General features: G+C 53.3%; 1 protein-coding gene across 5 annotated transcripts in view; it reads left to right on the forward strand.

Moving 5' to 3' along the window:
• Positions 1–21,083, forward strand: part of ARID3A (AT-rich interaction domain 3A) — a 306,578-nt gene that overhangs the window by 239,397 nt on the left and 46,098 nt on the right. The gene's annotated exons all lie outside the window — the stretch shown is intronic.

Consider the following 21,083-nt stretch of genomic DNA (forward strand, 5'->3'; position numbering starts at 1 on the left):
GTTGTTGGCTCACGTCGATCGCTAACCGAGGCAAAGGAAAATGGGCAGGGTGCCCAGCAAACGACGGAGCGACGATATTTTTTTTCTTCCCCCCCCACCCCATTTCAAATAAAGTTGGAGTGTAAATTTAGCAGCGCGAATTGCCCGTCAACGCTCGTACACCACGTAACAATTTCAGAATGTTTATTTGTGCTGCAGGAGGAATCCGATGAGCTGTGAAGCTCTTTTTCACATATGTCCGGTTGAGGCACGGAGTCAGATCGTTACAACAAATAATACAAAAACACGATATGAGTGCAAAGTATAGAAATGGTTTTAGATTTGAAGCTTTCGTGACTGCAAGGATTCATACTCTTAGGTTTTTTCGGTAAAGTAATGTAGGTAAAAATAAATAATAAAAATAAAAATAATAGAAATAATAATTTTTTTATAAATCATTTTTTCTATTATTTTTCTTATTTATTTTTCCCTACGTGACTTTACCGAAAAACACTAAGAGTATAGGAATGGTAAGAAAATCACACACAAAAAACGTACAAATAAAACGAAACTTTTTTTTTATTTGACCACGGAAGTGGCTCATCGTTTCGGAAATTTACAGCAGCCAAAAAAAATCGAAATCATCTCAACGCACGTCCCTCGCCCCTTGCCATAGGAACGTGGAACTTATGCAACTTGGGAATTTACTGGTTCAGGGCCGTAAACGGGAGATGCAGCCACCGATTGCCCGGTGCTCATTTGAGCCGGAAATAATTCTGACTTTTATTGACAAATACCTCTCATCGAGTCCCCTCTGCAATGGCAGCTCTGTGGCTCAAACTCCTTCCATCCTGTCCCATCTTGAGCTTTATTCTTATTCATTTCATGGTACGCGCGCCCCCCCCCCCAAATCCCCCTCCCCTCCCACCCCTCTCCCCTCCCCCCGCCCCTCCTCCCACCCACCCTCAGGTCCATCAAGCGGCCCTCCCATGTATCGCATTTGACTCTTTTATCAACGTCACCTATCTCCATCAATGATTGCCATTGTCAACGTATCTCTCGTTACCAATCGCCTTCACAAGCTTTTTAATGGGACCATGACTTTAATATTGCCTTTTATGGGCGCGCGGGTGGGGGTTGGTAAGGGGGAGGGGGGGGGGTCAGGGTTTAGAGGCAGAGGTTACGGTGACGGTTGGGTGTGAGAAGGGTCACTTTAAAGAGTTGTTGCGTTTGAGTTTTAACTCGAGCAACAGGGCAGTTATAGGCACGGCGTTTACGACAGCACGCCGTTTGACCGTGGGTAAAATGACTTTAGTGTCGCGTGAGATTCTGTGAGATGCGAGGGCGATCCATTTATAGGCACCCAAGGAAGATAGCAGGCCCCCGCCGCGGTCGTGGCAGACGCGGACGCCTGATGTACGGTCATCCAGAAGAAGACCGTACAGCGTGTGACGACGCAGTGCCCCCCGATCAACAAATACGAAGTAGACATCGCAGCGATGACGCTGTTCTGCTGGCTCCTGACGCGTTTACCCGGCTTGACCGCCTGAATGTGAAATCGTAGTTGTTGCTCTACGTTTGCATCGGCCGTACGAAAGAAGTGGGAGAAGATACAGAAAACAACATTTCAATTCGAAGCGTCTACACGCCTCCCAGCCTCAGTGCATTTAGCAAAAAAAAACGTAACGCAGCCTTAAAAGGAAGAAATATACAATCATGATAAAACATATATATTAAACATGTATTCTTAGCTATTGCTATCACAATGTTCGATCAGCTGTTAGGAACAGTATAAGGGGGTCGTAAGAAATTGTTGGGGGGGTATCTATGGATGGATCGCTCTGTTCTTGGCGCTACGGTTCCAGCCAGATGCCGTCGTTGGCCCAAGGTTGGTGCCACGTTCACCCGGCGGTGGCAGTGTTTGACAGCCCGTCTCGTTCCCCGGAAACACCGGATCGCAAAGCCCGAACCGTAAAAGCACTCAGTCCCACGCAGCAGAAATTAATAAATCCGTGAATTTTTTTTTAACACGCCCCATCGCTGAGTTGACACATCGCGCCACTCGGCACCGACGTAAAATAAACCTCCAGAAGGCCATCCCAACGCCTTGAACTGCAATGCAACATTGCCATGAAACTTGCGGGGGTTCGGCTCAGCGCAACGCTTTCTCAGAAGCGCTCGTAAAAAAAACACGCAAGCGCAATAATCGCCACGGTGGCTAGGAGATGTTGACTACCTCGCCTGGTACGCAGGAGGTCGTGGGTTCGATCCCGACCCTGACGCCTGCTGAGTTTGCGTGTCTCTCTCTCTCATCATTATCACATTGGCTAGGAGATGTTAACTACCTCGCCTGGTATGCACGAGGTCGTGGGTTTGATCCCGACCCTGACGCCTGCTGTATTTTTGGAGTTTGCGTCTCTCTCTCTCATCATTATCACGTTGGCTAGGAGATGTTGACTACCTCGCCTGGTATGCAGGAGGTCGTGGGTTCGATCCCGACCCTGACGCCTGCTGTATTTTTGGAGTTTGCGTGTCTCTCTCTCATCATCATTACGGTGGCTAGGAGATGTTAACTACCTCGCCTGGTACGCAGAAGGTCGTAGGTTCGATCCCTACCCTGACGCCTCTCTCTCCCCATGAGTGGCGTGAATTTTTGTCCGGGTCCTCCGAGATTTTTTTCTTGGCCCACTGAGCTATGTAGCTCTTTTTCACAAGCAGCCTGGCCACAAATGATAGCCCAATGAAGTGACTTATCATCATGTGGACATTTATAGCAGCCAAATATTCTAAATGCATGTTTCTAAATGTGGAGGTAAAACCCAGAGGTCCCGGAGACAAATCCACGCGACCACGGCGAGAGAGACACGCACACTCCAAATATACAGCAGCAGGCGTCGGGGTCGGGATCGAACCCACTACCTCCTATGGGCAGAGTTGAGTCTATGCGGCAGTGCTGAGTCTATGGGGCAGTGCTGAGTCTATGGGACAGTGTTGAGTCTATGGGCAGTGCGGAGTCTATGGGCAGTGCGGAGTCTATGGGCAGTGCTGAGTCTATGGGCAGTGCTGAGTCTATGGGGCAGTGTTGAGTCAATGGGCAGTGTTGAGTCTATGGGCAGTGTTGCTCAATGTACAGGGGAAGTCGATTCCAGTGGAGGGGTGCAAGGAGGGAGGAGGACCGAAATCGGCATTGGGCACGACGAGATGGAAGGACAGAGAGACAGAGACAGACAAATGCTCTCCAGTTTTTCTTCCTGCGATTAAACCCCTGCCGTGCAAACGTTCAACGCTCCGTTCCTTATCGGACAATGTCCTCTAAATGGTCCTTTGTGGAGGTGGGGGGGGGGGGGTGGCGGCGGTCATGTTTATTGGTTGGAGGTTAAAGCGACGGTTGTGGTCGTGACGTAGTATACTGACGTATCAACCGATGGCTTAATGGGATCTGGTCGCTTGGCTTAGATCGTGGTGATGCACCCTTGTCTTGGCAATCGTCGGGAAAATACAAAAATCTCAAGGCGCCACCTTCATGCGGTGGGGCGGGGTTGGTTCTTTTAACAGTCCCGGGATGTTTGGCCAACTTCGTCGGATCGACGCTCAAGTGTCTGCACGGATGGATTCAGTAATCTGTTGTTGTGCTGCCCCATCGCCGATGGCCTCCCGATGGCGATGACGGTTATTATTCTAATCTAGCGAGTCGTCCGACGGTTTGCCGTACGCTCGATGCGCGGTGAGAAGGCGTGATTTTCGAAGCCCGTGACACGCTCACACCTGGGGTGTGCAGAATACCTTTGGCGTTGCTTCAAAAACGGGGCGGCCGTCATTTGCCGAAGCCAAGATTTCGTACAGAGTTGCTTCGTTTTTTTTATCTAACAAAATCTGCAGGGGCATGTCTGTATGTATGTTAACCCGAAAGGCACTTCACAAGCACGGGATTGGACGTTATTTTTCCTCCCCGCGGTATATTTATGGCGTGTGCGCCGCACATATTTATTTAAAAGCGTGGCTATTGCTGTTATCTTTCAGAAAGAAAAAAGAAACACCACGTTTCAAGCCAAACTTGTGTCGGGCAGAGTCCCAGTATTTTGGATGTTTTGACTCTGAAATGGACTGATTGATGTATTTTGGTGGTCGCGTCATTATTTTTTTTCCATCGCACATAAATGCACTTAACCCCCTATAGAATGCCACACTACAGAGTGTCGGCTTTTCCACCAGGTGTAGATATTGTCAATACTTGCTTGATCTCACGCACGCACACACGGATACTATACACAAATAAGTACGAAGACAAAGAACTCCTGTACAGCCGTAACAGACTGTTGGGGCAAGTGCTGTTAGCGAGCAGCACCTATGAAAAGGCCGGCACGGCACACGAGGAGGAGGTGCGTGGCCGGAACTCCGCCCGACCACCTTTGTCTCCCTAGTGGCGATTTTTACACATCGCAGCAGGTACTCATTTGAGGCTGAGTCGACCTAGGGGAGGCCCAGGACCGGTTCAGATAATCGTCACTGGTGTTGGCCGTGAGCGGGAATCGAACTCGGGTCGCCGGGTTCGTAGAGCAGCGCGCTAGCCGCTGCACTACCACTCCCCACACGCATAAACACACACACATGCACACACATGCACACACACACACACAAACACGCACACACGTGCACACTCCGCACAAAAGGCGATCGCTTCATTGGAATCCTCGGAATCTCCCGCATCTCTTCCGCCCATAACCCCGGCCCGGGCAAGAGACGGACAGACGTCCGCCGCCGCCGCCCGAGTGTTCTGGGAGTCGCTAGACCAAACAACAAATGGGTTTGGGGAGGTTTGCACAAGAGCAAGTTAGACCTCAAAAAGAACTCTTGCCAGAGACAAAAGACAAGGATCCAACCCCCCCCCCGTATAGCCTTAGAGACTTTCGGGGCAAGCGCTGTTAGCGAGTAGCACCAACGAAGTCCGGCACCGTGTAACACACCGCCGTTGGTATTGGCCGTGAGCGGGAATCGAACTCGGAGCGCGGCATGCTAAACGCTGCGCCACCACTCCCCAGTCCACCCCCCGGTAGCCGTGAGCGCATTGTGTGTAGGGGCGGTCGCAAGGTCGTCCGACGCTCTCGCTGCTCGTCGCTTGCCGCTGGTTTGACCGGCCGCGCGCGCTGCAGCCGATGACCACCCAGCGCGCCGACCGCTGCTTTCCAGGACGTTTTTTTTAATGTCTTCGTCGCCGGTACGAAACAAGATCCGGACAAACAGGATCCGTGTACTTCCTGAAATGAGCGCGGAGATGGGGGCGGGTGGGGGGGGGTCGGTGGTTCAGTGGGTTGATAGACCGGTGGGTCAGTGGTTCCGTGGGCTGGTGAGCTACTGGGCCGGTGGTTCTGTGGGTCAATGGTTCGGTTTGGGCCGATGGGTCTCAGAAGCCGTGGCAAAACCCTAAGCGTTGATGGCGCGTTACGTAACGCCGCGTCCACTTGCATTTCGTTCACGTCGCGTCTCGTTACGCGGCGTGTGTCACGTGGCATCCACGCCACGCTAGGAAATGCGCCGACAAGCAGAGGTCGCAAACGGGTTTTGATTCCTTACCCGTACCCGTACCCGGCCGCACCAGGGTCGCAAACAGGTACCCGTACCCGTACCCGGTCGGGTACGGGTAGCCGGGTATCGGGTAGGGTACGGGTATCGGGTACCCGGTTGCGACCTCTGCCGACAAGTGGACGGAGCGCCTCCTCTGTCTACGTTATGTGGCACCACGTAAAGTTGTGGTCGGGTTTCACCGACGTTACCCGGCGGCCGGGAATAGAACCCAGGGTACCAGTTCGCCAACTGCTGCACCCACCGCCCCCGCCCCGTGTGCAACGTCCGCATTGTACCTATTCAATCGGCATGCGCGTACAATGATCCCCTATTAGCTGTATAGATTTTATTTTGTTGTTGTAGATTGTGGGGGCAAGATTCTAGCCGGCGAGGGTCTTGCGAGCGCGGAGACGGCGAACGGTGGCTAGGAGATGTTGACTACCTCGCCCGGTATGCAGGAGGTCGTGGGTTCGATCCGAACCTGACGCCTGCTGCTGTATATTTGGAGTTTGCGTGCCTCTATCATCATCATCATCATGGTGGCTCGGAGATGTTAACTACCTCCCCCGGTATGCAGGGGGTCGTGGGTTCGATCCGAACCTGACGCCTGCTGTATATTTGGAGTTTGCGTGCCTCTCTCATTATCATCACGGTGGCTAGGAGATGTTAACTACCTCGCCTGGTATACAGGAGGTCGTGGATTCCATCCCGACCCTGACGCCTGCTGTATATTTTGAGTTTTGTGCGTCTCTATCCTGGTCTCTTGAGTTTTTAACTCGTTCAACACAATCAACGTACGTACCTACACACTTTAACATGAGTGTGAAAAGCATGTTAGAATTGTGCTTTGTCACTTACATTCATATCAAGTTCCAAGTGCATCAATTCCGGCGGTATTTTGGAGAAAAAAATTCTTGACACGCTCACATTACAATTGTCAAGTTTTATCCCAGCGTAACCTGTTCTCGCTTGATATTTGTATCTGATCTAAGGCATCGTATGTGTCAACATTACCGAGTGTTGCGATGTACCCCGATGATTTTGTGAAATGTGAATCGATACTTGACAAATGTATACGTTCAGCTTCCCCATTAGTTTAGACTCAAGTGTATGCAAAGCAGTTCTTATTTGCCCCCTGAGCCTAGTAAACGTGGAAAGTTGGGCCAAAGTGCCAAAGTTGACCCAACTCTTTCAACCAAATTCCAAAAGTTGGCATATTTACTGGGGGGTGGTGATAACTCGAGTGAGCGCACAACGTACGCACTCGGAACGGAATCGGAAGAAAAACCGATGACGTACACGTACGGTGTACGTACGTCATCGGAGTGACAAGGTGTCAACCTGCCCGTGTCTGTGTGTGTGTGTGTCCTCCAATCCAAAGCGCCCTTACTTGCTCAGCAGGTGGATTGTAAGCGCACCTACTTACTTACTATTTACGGCACCGCGGGCGAAGTCGCAGAGCGCGCATCGTACAACAAGAACGGCGGTGGAGGCCAGTTGCGTGCACCCAAGTCCAAGCGCTTACGGACCAAAAGAGCCCCCCCCCCCGCAAATGTTTAAATTGGCGACTTCAGGGGGGGCGGGGTAGGGTGGGCTGGCGGAGGAGGGGGGGGGTGACCATTGCGGAAAAATACAAGACAATGAAAAATGCAGGGTTTGGGGGTGGGGGCAACCTGCCATCTGGCGCAATAAGAGATGTTGAATTGAATCGTCGAGTTGAATTGCCAGGCGCGCGCACTCAGGGCTCTCGCTCTGGACTCAACTCCTCAGTATAATCTCCCCCCCTTCCTCCACCCCCCCCCCCCCCCGTGTCTCTCACCTTTGCTTTACAATTGTAAAAAAAGGTTGCAGAATAAGAAGAAGAAAAACACCCCCACCTCTTCTTGACGCTTAAAAATAAGAAAATGACCCTTTGTTTGTGTTGGCGATACAAAGGGAGGAGGGGTGGGGAGGGGCGAGAACAAATATAATAACCGTCAATGGTCGTGATTTGTTTTTTTTATATATATTGTGCGTGTGCACGCGTTCGAATTGCGCACGAAAGTTTTGTCGTGCGGTCCATTGAAAAAAAATGAAGGGACAGATGTGAATGTCAGACGTATTATATCTCTTTCTATAGACCCCTCCCCTCCCGCCTCCCCTCTCTCTCTCCCCTAACATTAAAGGTCATCACGGTGGAGTCACGGCCCCGGCGTTTTGAGCGTCAATGTCGACATCATCCTCGCGCAGCTTTATTTCGCTATTATTGTTCTGCGTGCGTGCGCGCATGCCCGTCCGCACGAGCGCGCGCGCCTGCTCGTGCGGACGTGTGTGTCCGCGTGTGTCTGCGTGTGTCTGCGTGTGTCCGCGTGTGTCCGGGTGTGTCTGCGTGTGTCCGCGTGTGTCCGGGTGTGTCCGCGTGTGTCTGCATGTGTCAGCGTGTGTCCGCGTGTGTCTGCGTGTGTCCGCGTGTGTCTGCGTGTGTCTGCGTGTGTCCGCGTGTGTCCGCGTGTGTCCGGGTGTGTCAGCGTGTGTCTGCGTGTGTCCGCGTGTGTTAGCGTGTGTCCGCGTGTGTCCGGGTGTAGTGCCGGACAACCCCACCTCCCCGTCTGTGTGCCACAGCGCCGGCCTTCATGGCCCCTTGCCCCAACAAAGTCTGTCAAAAGGCCACACGGGGGAATCTTTGTCTTTGTGCGTACGTGGGCGGACGTCGCTGAAGCAAAGGGGGGGGGGGGGGGACATTGCGTGAGATTTCTCCTGCGTCCTGGGTTGATCCGGACTGCAGATAGCGATCGGACATCGTGATGTGATAAGGCGGCGGTGGGGAGGAGTGGTGGGTGGTTGGCTCTCCTGGGTTAAGAGCGGACAATTAAACATGCGGCGGTGGTTCGCGAGGCCGAGGTGACCAATCGGACAGGTCGCTTTTATCCACCCACACCCCACTACCACCACCACCGCCCACCCCACCACCACCGCCCCCCCATTTGATGCACGAGCGGCGACATTCAAAAGGACGCACAGCCGCACTGGCGGTGCAGGCCCCGTGGTGGAGGTAGGGGCGTGGTGGGTCCTTTAAATGTATAAACTCAGAGTCAAATGAACGACAGTCGAGAGATGGGAGATCGCGGCGAGAGATAACAAAGGAAAGGGAGAGATGCGGAACTGGGTGGATGTCCCCGGAGATGCAACCAAAGTAACAAGAAGAACCAATTTTTTTTGGATTTCAAGTGCCGCAGTGCACCGTGGGTAAACACGGGACGGCGGTCGTGAACGAATGGCTTGTCACGAGGGAGCTCCTTCAAGAGCCGCACTGGGCTCTTGAAAGAGCCACACATTCGCCGACCCCTGCGCCAGCCCATTGGGGAGCAGCATTATATTTGCCTGCCGCCCCCCCCCGCCGCCCACCTATCTCCCCCCACCACCTCCCCCCCCCCCACCTTTCAATGACTTAGGCGGTGGCAGGTGACGGGAGAGATAATGGGCCAGAGATTGGGATGCGGTGTGAGATGAGGAAAGAGTGACGCAGACAAGATACAAATGAGAGAGATTGATTGGCGTGTGAGTTGGCTAGTGGTGGGGGGGCAGGAGGCCGAGGGGGGGGGCCGGCACGGGGTGGCGGGGGGGGGGAGTTCTAAATTTTGGCGCAGTTTGCTGATGCCCAGCAGAAGCAGCTTGCCGCTCCATCGGGCACCCCCGCGGGTCTTTTTCGCACCGCGGGGACAGACTTGGTGGCGACTTACAAATTAAATCGGAGCTCCGAGCTAAATAAAAAAACCTTTTGCAAACGCCGGCTACTAATATCCACGGACGGGACACGGAGGCGGGGTGGGGGTGAAACGGTAGCGTAAACCGCGCAGCTTGTTTTTTGTGCAAGGATTGCGATAAAAATGAAATCACCCGGAGGAGTGCAACTTGTCTGGACGGAGCTCACGGACGTCAAGCGAGGGTTCGGGGCCTCGTGAACGCTTGCAGTGTGGGGACAGTTTGCGTGTCTCTATGCCCGTGGTCGCGTGGATTTTTATCCAGCCCCTCACGTTTTTTAAATCCTTTATATTAAGTTCACTTGCTTGCTTGCGCGCCTACGACCGTGCAAATCTTTCGGTCGTGTTTTAACCAACTTCCCGTGATCCAATCGAGCTGACATTTTGCACACAGACTCGTTGTGCGTGACAATTAATGTTCGTGAAAATATTTTTCCATAACTTTACACTTTTTAGGAATTTTTTTTTTATATTTAATTTCCAATTGCTTAATGGTGGCAGGCAATCGTCTGACCCATAGGTGGCAGCCATCTCAAGCCAGAGGACGAGAGGACTCTAGCCGCCATGCATATAAAGGATTTATAGTGAAAAACTTTGTTTTTACGCGTACATTTTTTTCCCTCCACGTTTAGAATCGACGTCACGCGTTTTGAGCGTTTGGTTTGCGATACATTTCCACGTGACGATGATGGCGATAAGCCACTTGGTTGAGCCGTCGATTGTCATGGTCAGATCGCTTCTGAAAAAGAGCTGAGTAGCTCAGTGGCACCTTACCTGGTAAAATAAAACGATTTAAAGCTTTCGTGACTGCAGGGATCCATCTTCTTGGTTCTTTCGGTAAAGTCACGTAGAAGGGAAGTAATAAAATAATAAAAATAAAACATAATAAAATAAAATAATTCTCACGACGTTTCGGCTACAACGCAAGCAGCCGTCTTCAGGTGAAGAAATGTTGCGCCTGAAGACGGCTGCTTGCGTTGTAGCGAAACGTCGTGAGAATTATTTTATTTTATTATGTTTTATTTTTATTATTTTATTACTTCCCTTCTACGTGACTTTACCGAAAGAACCAAGAAGATGAATCCCTGCAGTCACGAAAGCTTTAAATTGAAATTTTATTATGTTTTATTTTTATTATTTTATTACTTCCCTTCTACGTGACTTTACCGAAAGAACCAAGAAGATGAATCCCTGCAGTCACGAAAGCTTTAAATTGAAATTTTATTATGTTTTATTTTTATTATTTTATTACTTCCCTTCTACGTGACTTTACCGAAAGAACCAAGAAGATGAATAAAACGAGTTTAGTTTTCGTTTATCTCTGACTGTAACTACGCTTGTTCAGCCAGAAACGGTTCGCCGAGTCTCAAGACTCTTGTGCAGGAGGGTCCTGCCAAGTGTTTCTTTGTTACGTATCATCCCAACTAAGTAATTTGCAGGTAATTTTTTTCAGTATTTCGTAAGTTTGGCAAACATCAGTTGCACTGTTGCGCGTTTTAACCATGGGGGAGTCAGGAATCGAACCCAGGCCCTTCTTGCTGCGCGGCGCACGGCCGTCACCACTGCCCGATCTTACCTCGTGACGCGACCGGGGGCTCAAGGCAGGACAGCGATTCGATTGATTCTTGAACCTCTCTGTGCCAGAGTTGTTAGGTGGATTTGTCGAATGAAGAGAGAATTCAAAGTGCACTCGCTATAGAGCCATTGCAGTTTGTCACGAACCTACTTGCTGTGCTGCCCCCCTCCCTCCCTCCCTCCACCTCCTCACCTCGCGATTCATTCGACCTCTAAATTTGCACGGTCGGCTGCGTGCGGTGTGAAAGAAGTTCAACATCCACGCGTTGTTGGGACGATTCGGTTTGGCAAACTATGGGCTGGCCACCCACGCAACCCCCCCCCCTCTCTCGTGTGACGTGCCAGCCTTCATTGGGTGCCACTCGCTAATAGCAATTGGCCCAACAGTCTGTGAAGTGCTTTAAGGGGGGGCGGGGGGGGGTTCTTTATCTTTGTATGTAGACACAGTGTATTTGCACAAAGACAAAGATCCCCCGTATAGCCTTAACAGACTGTTGGGGCAAGTGCTGTTAGCGAGCACCTATGAAGGCGGCCGGCACGGCACACACGAGGGGGTGCGTGGCGAACACCAGGTACTCATTTGAGGCTGAGTCGACCTAGGGGGAGTCCTGGGACCGGTTTAGATATTCGTCACCGGTGTCGGCCTTGAGCGGGTATCGAACTCGGGCCGCTCAGTTTGTTGCGCGGAGCGCTAACCGCTAACACCACCGCTCCCACACACACACACAGAGACATACACACAGAGACACACACACACACAGACATGTCCAGCAGATGCACGGCTTCAAGTCCGTGCAGGTGTGCGCCATTCCTTATCGCGATTAATTTGCCCGGGGGGGGGGGGGGGGGGGGGGTGCTGGTGACGATGGTCAAACAACAACGATGACAAAAAAGTTTTTTTTACGAGCAAAAGTAAATGTGTATATACAAAAAAAGAGAGAGAGGAGTAAATAATTAATGTAACAAATGTCAGGCCATCTTCAAACAAAGGTAATCAACAACAAAGGCTCTTGCTAAACAAGTCGTAAATAACGAGGGGGGGGGGGCTCTGTGTTGATTGGTCACCAAGCTGGCGCTGATGATCACCAGAAATCCTCTACAAGGAACTTCTAATCTAAATGACAGCCGGGCCTACTAAACAGGCCATAAACAATAGTGCGTGCGTGTGTGTCCGTGTGTTGTGTGTGTGTGGTGTGTCGGGAGCGGTGGCGCAGCGGTTAGCGCTACGCTGCGCTACGAACCCGGCGGCCCGAGTTCGATTCCCGCTCACGGCCATCACCCAGTGACGATTATCCGAACCGGTCTTGGGCCTTCCTTAGGTCGACTCGGCCTCAAATGAGCACTTGGTGTGGTGTGTAAACATCGTCACTGGGGAGACAAAGGCGGCCGGGCGTGGTACTGGCCACCCCACCCCCGTGTGCCGTTCCGGCCTTCATAGGTGCTATTCGTTAACAACACTTGCCCCAACAGGAATGCAAAGGCTACACGGGGGATCTTTCTCTTTGGTGTGCGGTGTTGAGCGGTGGCGGCGCTGGGTCAGGGGGTCGGCAACCGAAATAACAGGAAGAGACATTTTTTAGCTGTTCCGAATTCGGTAAAAAGAAAACATAAACCTCAATATTTCAAGTGCCGCGCGACGCGCGTCAATATATATACACACGAGACGACGGTCCCCCAATAAATACCGGCCGCGAAGCGGCGCTTGAAGAGCCGCCGGTTGCCGAGGCCCTCTGCTAGGCCATCAAGCCGTGGACCAAGCTGAAGCCTCGGTCACCGCCCCCCCATGCCACCCCACCAAGTAGGCCAAAGGGCCCCGTGGCATTGACGACAACAACACCACGAAAAATGTAGGCGCGCCTTGGAAATATCGACACGAATTCAAATCGTTGTGAACGTGAAGCGCTTAATTGGCGTAGAAACAAGCCGATTCATCTCGAGGAATCGGAATCAGAGTATTTATTGACACCGGAGGAATTCGATGAGCTACTAAGCTCTCGTTCACAGGCCTCTCTCGTCTCCAGCGGGGTTTGCATCTCATGTCTCGCCCCCATCTCTGTTTTTGCGTGTCCACTTTTCTAGAATTTCTCGTCTCGCCTACGTAATTGTCTCTCTTGTCTTCATCTCCTCGTTAATTGAAAAGCAGCAGCAGCAGCAGCACCGCCCCTGGTTTGCGAGCATGAGCTGTGGCGACGTGTTCGGGGCGTCGCGATGGCGAGATGTTAACTACCTCTCCCGGCACGCAGGAGGTCCTGGGTTCGATCCTCACCTTGACGCCCGCTGTATATTTGGAGTTTACATGTCTCTCTCTCTGCGGTCGCGTGGATTTTTCCCCGGGTCCTCCCGTTTATCCCCCCACCACCCGTCACGTGAACAGCCACGTTTGTTGAGCTATCATTCATGATAGCCAAGTCGCTTCTGATAAAGTGGGGGGGGGGGGGGGGGAGGAGGAGGGGGGGCCTTACCTGGTAAAAAAAAAAATGTCACAGGAAGACAATGTCGGCTTTGTTGAGGACTATGAGCCCGCAGTCTGTTGGTTATACGGCCATCATTGAGCAGCTGCGCAATCGCCCAGGTGGCACACGAGAGGGAGACTCCGCTGTGCTCGCAGTAGGGGCAGCAACGCGCTTTGATGTCGTCCCCGATCACGCGATCCAGACTCGAACCGTTGCTGCCGAGACCTGGTGCGCGTGTCGCGTCGCGTGTGCGCGTGTCACGTCGCGTGTGCGCGTGTCACGTCGCGTGTGCGCGTGTCACATGACGCGGGCGCGCGTCACATGACGTGTGCGCGCGTCACATGGTGTGTGCGCGTGTCACATCGTGTGTGCGCGTGTCACATCGTGTGTGCGCGCGTCACATGACGTGTGCGCAGGTCACATCGCGTGTGCGCGTGTCACATCGCGTGTGCGCGTGTCACATCGCGTGTGCGCGTGTCACATCGCGTGCGCACGTGTCACATGACGTGTGCGCGTGTCACATGACGTGTGCGCGTGTCACATGACGTGTGCGCGTCTAGTGTAGCGGTCAGCGCCCGCTGCGCTACGAACACGGCGGCGACCCGAGTTCGATTCCCGCGCTCACGGCCACCAACACCGGCGATGATTATTTGGACCGGTCCTGGGCCTCCCCTAGGTCGACTCAGCCTCAAATTAGTACCTGGGGCGGTGTGTAAACATCTCCACTAGGGAGACAAAGGCGGTCGGGCGTGGTGCTGGCCACCCACCCCCTCGTGTACCGTTCCGGCCTTCATAGGTGCTCGCTAACAGCACTTGCCCTAAAAGTATGTTAAGTCTCTACCGGTGATCTTTGTCTTTGTAGTGGGGAGCGGTAGTGTAGCGGTTAGCGCGATGCACTACGAACCCGGCAACCCGAGTTCGATTCCCGCCACCACCAGTGACGATTATCCAAACCGGCCCCGGACCTCCACTAGGTCGACTCGGCCTCAAATGAACACCTGCTGCGCGAACACGAGCTTCGATTTAGTTGACAACGCCGACCTGCTCTATATATACGCACACACTCACATCCCCGAGATCCGTTCAGCCCGAACGGATTATACCTGGGTGCTTTGAGGAGGTCGCTGCGAATCCTGAACCCCCGGGACTCCGTCGCAAGCGAGGTTTTTTCCGCGCCTCGACGGATTTATTTTTTTGCCCCAAGCAGACATATTTAATTGATTCATTAATACTCGCCGTGCTGACGACCTTAGCGGACCACGGCTTACGGAGCGCTCGTCCTTGGCGGCGGTTGGAGCAACCCGAACGAATGCGTTGCGTCGCGGGTTTTGCAGCGAGCGCGCGTTGTGCAGTTTAACACGTGTTAGGCTTTCGCGACCAATGTCCATAATAGAGGTTTTTTTTGGGTTTAGATTGCGTATATTACGCGATCTAACCCCAAAAATCTCAGATGTGTGTTGTGCATCCGTCGAGCGAGTGCACGCTCTGCAGTTTTACTTCGAAATCACTTCATGCCCTTTGTGTGTTTTTTTTGCTTTTTGTTGCCGAGGCCAATTTTCAATTGAGGAAAAACTCAAGTGCGCATCTGTCAGTTTTACTCCCCCAGAATTCGTAAATCGTTGTGCGGCAAGCGCTCTCGCGCGAGCAACACCGCTGCAAGGCAGTCGATGGTTTGTCCATTTCAACCGAATTGTTTATTGAGGAGGGAGGAGGAGGGGGGGGGTTGGCTCGGACTGCCGCTCCGTGCCTTTCCTGCGTCAGAGCCGCTGACCCCCTCTGCCCCCCCCCCCCACCCCGACCCTACTACGATCCTGGGGTTCACATTTTTTCTTGTTAAAAGGGCAGGGTCTGCAGCGGGGCCCCTCGCTGTTGTCGAGCGAGCGGCGCGCCCCTTCTCTGGACGCTCCGATGTCTTCTGGCCCCCCCCCCCGCACGCGAAGCCTCGGCCAAATGTCGCGAGCAAAACTCTCTCCCGTAGAGGCCGCGTGAGTCACAACGAGGCTTCCACGGACGAAGCGAACGCACGGTTGTTACTCTTGTTGTTGTTGTTGCTATCATCGTCGTCGTCCTCGCGCTATATTTTCATTGCGGAGCTTCCGTCAGCGACGAAAGATATTGCTGGGTGCGCGGTGGCTTGGGGCGGCTTGAGTGGTCAAGGTCTGAACAGGCTGGACCCACCTGCTTACCCATCGAGATCTGAAGAGCATTGGTCCGGGGCATTGGTGCACGGCGTGCAACCTGCAGATGTGGGCCGCCCTTGCCTGCACACCGGAGCCCTCCCAGTAAACGCGGCCAACGTTGAGTCCCTCCAACGTTGGTGCAGCGGTTTAGCGGACTCTTGCGATACACCCCCCTGCCCCCCCTCCCCACCCCCCCGTTCGTCTCCTCGGGGCCGTGAGCCCCGCGGTCTTCCGACGAGTTCCGCACGTGGCGGCGCACGCGCAGACAAAGATCCCCTGCGTAGCCTGTAACAGACTGTGGGGGCAAGCGCTGCTAACGAGCACCCACGAAGGCCGGCATGGCACACGAAGGGGTGTGGGTGGCCAGCGCGTGCGTGCGTGCGGCCGTCAGCAAGATCGTGCGGAGAGGTTTATTCGTCTGTTTCAGCAGCGTCAGAACGCATTACGGGCCTGCCTGCCCGTCCGCTGCCCCCACCCGCCACTGCCCGCCCGCCCGCTCGCCCGCTCATAAAGTGGACGATGATGCTGCGTTTTGCAGCCGGACGGCTCAATGCATCCCGCTTACGTTCCATGAGATTACAGGCGGCCGGCTGACCCGGGGTTATTATTATTGTTCTGCGACAGGGGGTTGGAAGGACACGGCTGGGGGTGGGTGGGTGGGTGGGGGGTTGTGGAGGGGCGGGGGGGGGGCAGTGATCATCCGATTGTTAAGCGGCACACGGAGAGCAAGGCGGCCCGGATGGTTTGAGTTAAATAACATGATTATCATCTGCATATCAGCATTCCTGAACTTGCTGAAACCAGGGTGCTGCAGAGGGCATGAGGGCGTTTGGGGCCTTCTGTTTGCATGTGCCTCGATCTGTGTGTGTGCGTGTGTGCGTGTGTAAGTTTATACGTGTGTGTGCCTGCATGTGTGCCTTTGTGTACGTGTGTTTATGTGTGTGGGGAGTGGTGGCGCAGTGGTTAGCGCACTGCACTACGAACCCGGCAACCAGAGTGTGATTCCCGCTCGTGGCTAGCATGGTGATCAATATCTGAACCGATCGTGGGCCTCCCCTAGGTCGACTCGGCCTCAAATGAGCACCTAGTTTGGCGCGTAAACATCATCAATGGGGAGACAAAGGCGGCCTGTGAGCCTGGCCGTTGCCTCCTTCCCGCTCGTCTGTGCTTTCTCCTCAGGCCTCTGAGACGCCCTCTCTCTGCGGGGGCGATGACCAAATGCCGTACTGAGTTGAAGTGACGATAATTTCTACTCCAGTCTGACGTTGCGTGGTGTGGAGCGGTTGCATCGTGAGCCAAAGCAGTGCGGGGTGCGTGTGGACTGTGTCGTGACGGAACACGGGCGCGATGCAATCGGATGCATTAAACTGTTCGACTAAACTCTTTGTATTTTACCAGCTACGGCCCACTTTAGCTATGTAGTTCTTTTTCAGAAGTCACCTGGCCACAAATTATAGCACAGCAAAGTGGCTTATCATCACGTGGAAGGTGAGCCAAGTGCTCTCAAGGCGCGACGTTGATTCTAAATGTGGAAGGAAAAACCGGAGGACCCGGAGAAAAATCCACGCGACCACAGGGAGAGAGAGAGACACGCAAATTCCAAATATACAGCAGCAGGCGTCAGGGTCAGGATCGAACCCACCACCTCCTGCGTACCAGGCGAGGTAGTTAACATCGCCTAGCCACCCTGATGATGATGAGAGAGACGCACACGGAACTCCTAATATACAGCAGCAGCCGTCAGGGGTCGGGATCGGGATCCAACCCACGACCTCCTCCGTACCAGGCGAGGTGGTTAACACCTTGCCACCTACATGCCTGGCAAGTGCCGAACAAGCCCGGCGCCGGCGGCGTCGACCTGAAAAGCGCGACGCGGTGCCGTTGGGCTAAGCCGCTAAGAGAACGGTTGGCACCCGTTCAACTCGCCCCTCACACGTCGAAGGGCTATCGGCGCGGCGCGTCTCGATTGTCGTCGGTTTTTTCCTTTCCGTGCCGCGCATTTAGATTCCCGGTGAAATACGCGGCGCTTTTTGTAAAAGTGGCGTCCGAAGTAAGAAAAAAACTTGCTTGGTCTGCACGTCGCCGTTCAAAGTTAACACAAATCAAGGCGGAAATAAAAGCCTCCTTTCCCCGCCACGCTATCGTATATTGGACGCGCGTTGGCCCCCCCAACTCTGATTTAAGGTAATTAGAAAGCAGGGGGGGGGAGGGTGGCGTGGAAGGAAAAAAAAGTGGAAGATTCTGCGCGACACTCGGAGAAAGGAACTCTGGGGCCCGTACGCATTTTTTTCATTCCGTTCCACGAGCACCCATTGTCCCGGCGATGGATTTGAGCTGAGTTACGCATTCGCAGATAACTCCCCATTCCAATAAATTATTTCTCTGCTCCGAGATCCGCTTGGCATTTTTGTCGCTAGCGATCGAGCCGCCACTTTGATTGAGGGTTTGTTGTTTTGTGTTGTTGTTCGCTTTTTTGGGGAGGTGGCTCTCTTTTTTCTTTTCCTCTCACCGCTTGGCTTGGCCCAGCCCTCGTGGATATTGGGGAACGTCTTTTTGGGGGGTCGTTGGGGGGGGGGGGGCTCGCCGCTTCTTTTGCCTGTCAGCACTTCTCTTAATTAAAGGGGCGGTCTGAGCGATCCGATTTGCTCTCGCACTTTCTCCCGGCCGGAGAGCCGCCGCGTCTGCCAGCTCTGCTAGGATCTGCATCGTCGTCGTCGTCGTCAGCAGCAGCCATGCTCTAGTCACTGCTGGATGAAGGTCTTCCCACACCTCGGCCGATGTTCCGTCAGGCCCCTTCCCCTCCTTGGGCCGTCACTTTGTCGTTACCCTGCGCGGCAGCAGCGTCACTCAAAATCTGCTTCGGACTGTCACAGCCTCACGTCGGATCTCTGCCGTCAGCCCCTCGGTGTGGAACGTCAAATGCACTCTGGCTTTCAAGAAACATCTCAACGCCGCTCTCTGTGTTGGGGCAGGCTTTCGAAGCACCCCTGAGTTTGGCTCCGCAAAATAATCTGGCGCGTTATGAATGCCATCATTTCGATTATTATTATTATTACCACCACGGGACGTCGTCGCGTACCGGCGACGGCGTCCTGCTCAAGCCCGGAGCGCCGTCGGAAAGCGTCGCGTGACCCTCTCGCGGATCGCGTCCGGCAGCCGCCTTGTGTCGTGTCGTGCCGCGCGCAATACTGAGCGGCGAGACATCGGACCGTCCGAAGGGGCGATGTTTTTTGTGCCAACGCGTCGCTCGCGCGTCGCGAGACGCTCCGGAAACGCACGAGGACGTGCCCCGAAATCCCCGCGAATCCGATCGCACGCGAACGAGAACACCGCTGAGAGATTACCGCATTGTAGGACGCAACACCAAACTTTTACTGGGAGAATGGGGGTTTGCGGGCGGTGGGGGGGGGATAGAAACCGCGTGGGTCTTATGCTCTGACTCGATCGCCCCATCTGCTGTGTGCCGTGTGGGCAGTAATTCGATTTGTCTGATGGGATGCAGCGGGGGGGTGGGGGGGGGCGGCGAGGGGGGGCGGGGGGGTGTGCACCCTCCGAGGTGTTTAGAGTGAAGTAATTACCGCACTGGAAGCCAACTAAAAAAATAATCAGTTGTGACAGAGACGACGTTCGCACGCCGGTCCCAGGTGCACTGCGCTTGTCTCCGGCTGCGCCGGGGCTATGGATCGGCTTCTGGGTGGGGGGGGGGGTTAAGGGGTTGGGAAACGCTTAAGAATTTTTTTCCTTAATTAAATGTATTTATTTTATTTTAGTCTTCGCGTAGCGCGTTGGCTCGACAGAGCATCGACGCAAGTCGCCTTTTTTCTTGACCCCCCCCCACAATCCGGAACGCAAGTCCCGGGGAAAAGATGAAAAGACAATTTTTTGACGAGCACGCCTCAAATTCCGATTCAATTAGCGGTAGGTGGGGGGTTTGGCGGCGGCGGTGGCGGTGGGGGGGGATTAGCGGATGTTGAGCGTCGATTGCGAGTTTTGGGGCAGGTTAGAGGATGCGCTCAATGAACCGTTTTCAGCTCTGCCGTCCGCTCAATCGGCCCCATTGATCCGCTCGCTTTCTGTTTAAAACAAAAAAAGATTTTTTTTTTGTTGGTTTCGCTGTAAATGCACGTGTGATTTCTGTTCCTCCGTATGGATTTCACTCCGGTGAAAAACCGAGCGGAGACGGAGGTCTTTATTCAACGCTCAGCCCGCTGCGCCGTCGTTCGCTAATGCGGAGCGATCCGTCGCCAGTTTTTTTGTTGAGGGAGAATCGGGCCTGGCGATTTCAGGCGTCTTTTAGGATGACGCTTAACGGCGCTGATCTTCGCGGTTGCGCTGTGCGGCTCTCCTCCGTTTTGTCCGCCGGGTTGTTACCGCGCTTCGTTCGGCACGATGTCCGACGTTTCGCTACACGTGCTGGGAGCTTCTTAAGGAACTTCCTTTCGTAGCGTGTGGAGCGAAACGTCGGACATCTTGGAGAACGGAACGCGTCGGGAGCGCTGTGCAGCAGCAGCAACAGCAGTACAGCCGCCACAGTCTCCTCGAGTGGTTTGTAAAGCGACGTTGATAAGATCGGAGAACACCTTGGGCGCACAAGCGTTCAAGTTACAGAGCCACGGAATTATGGAGCAATCGGAAAACTGCGAGCACGAACGGCCCGGTTTGTTTCATCTCTGCAAGGAAGTAATGCTTCATTAGCGGGATAATTGGCCGACCAAATGAACATTTCCCGAACGGCATTTGTTTCAATCAGCAGAGTTGCTTACGTATTTAATTGTTACTGTTACAGATAATTCGCTGGGAGCTGTTGTGCGTTGTCGTGCGTTTGTGGTTTTACTCCCGGCTCACGGCTTACATCAGCGGCAAGTGATGTGCTCACTCGTCACAGAACCTCCCCAGTGCGGTGAAGTATGGTCAAACGGCTCCCATAACCAAAGAGCATTAGGAGGCCTTCTGTTATCCGGATGTACATCGACGTGGATGCTGTAAATGGTTGTTGGATAGTGCATAGAACAAACAAATTAAATACAGAGAATGTAAATTAAATATATTTGCAGATTTATGTCTTTTTTTTTGGCCCCACTAATGAAGTCTTCACATGTCTTGAGCGGGTGTCCCATGAATTATGAACGATGAAGTCATTGATTTTCCACCGTGCACCAATTAATCTGCGGATACGTATTCACGCATATCTAAAGTAACTTTAAAAAAAATAAAACAGCACGCTTAATAATAAAACCCCGATAAAAACGCGCGAAACGGATGAAATTGTCGGGGAAAGGACGATACTTGGACAAAGCCCAAAGTTACTCGCTCACCCGGAGCAGTGCTGCTCAAACCTTCTTTGAGCCCGCGGATCGCTCGGCCGATGCGAACATTAATCTACTCATCAATAACGCTGCCGTCAAGTAAATATTTCATCGGAGACGCTCCGGGCGTTGGCCCTTCACGTCAAGGAAGGGCCATCATCTGAAAGATCTCGCATTTTCTTTTGTGTTGAGTGTGTCGTTGTTAATTGCGCCCGTGCCCCACTGCCAGCAGCAGGAGCAGCAGCGCCGAATAATTATTGTCGTTTCAAATTCACAAATCTGCGCATT

Source organism: Lethenteron reissneri, chromosome 1 (genome assembly GCF_015708825.2).
Source record: "Lethenteron reissneri isolate LAM-NWPU_2019-01 chromosome 1, ASM1570882v1, whole genome shotgun sequence".
NCBI classification, from domain to species: domain Eukaryota; kingdom Metazoa; phylum Chordata; class Hyperoartia; order Petromyzontiformes; family Petromyzontidae; genus Lethenteron; species Lethenteron reissneri.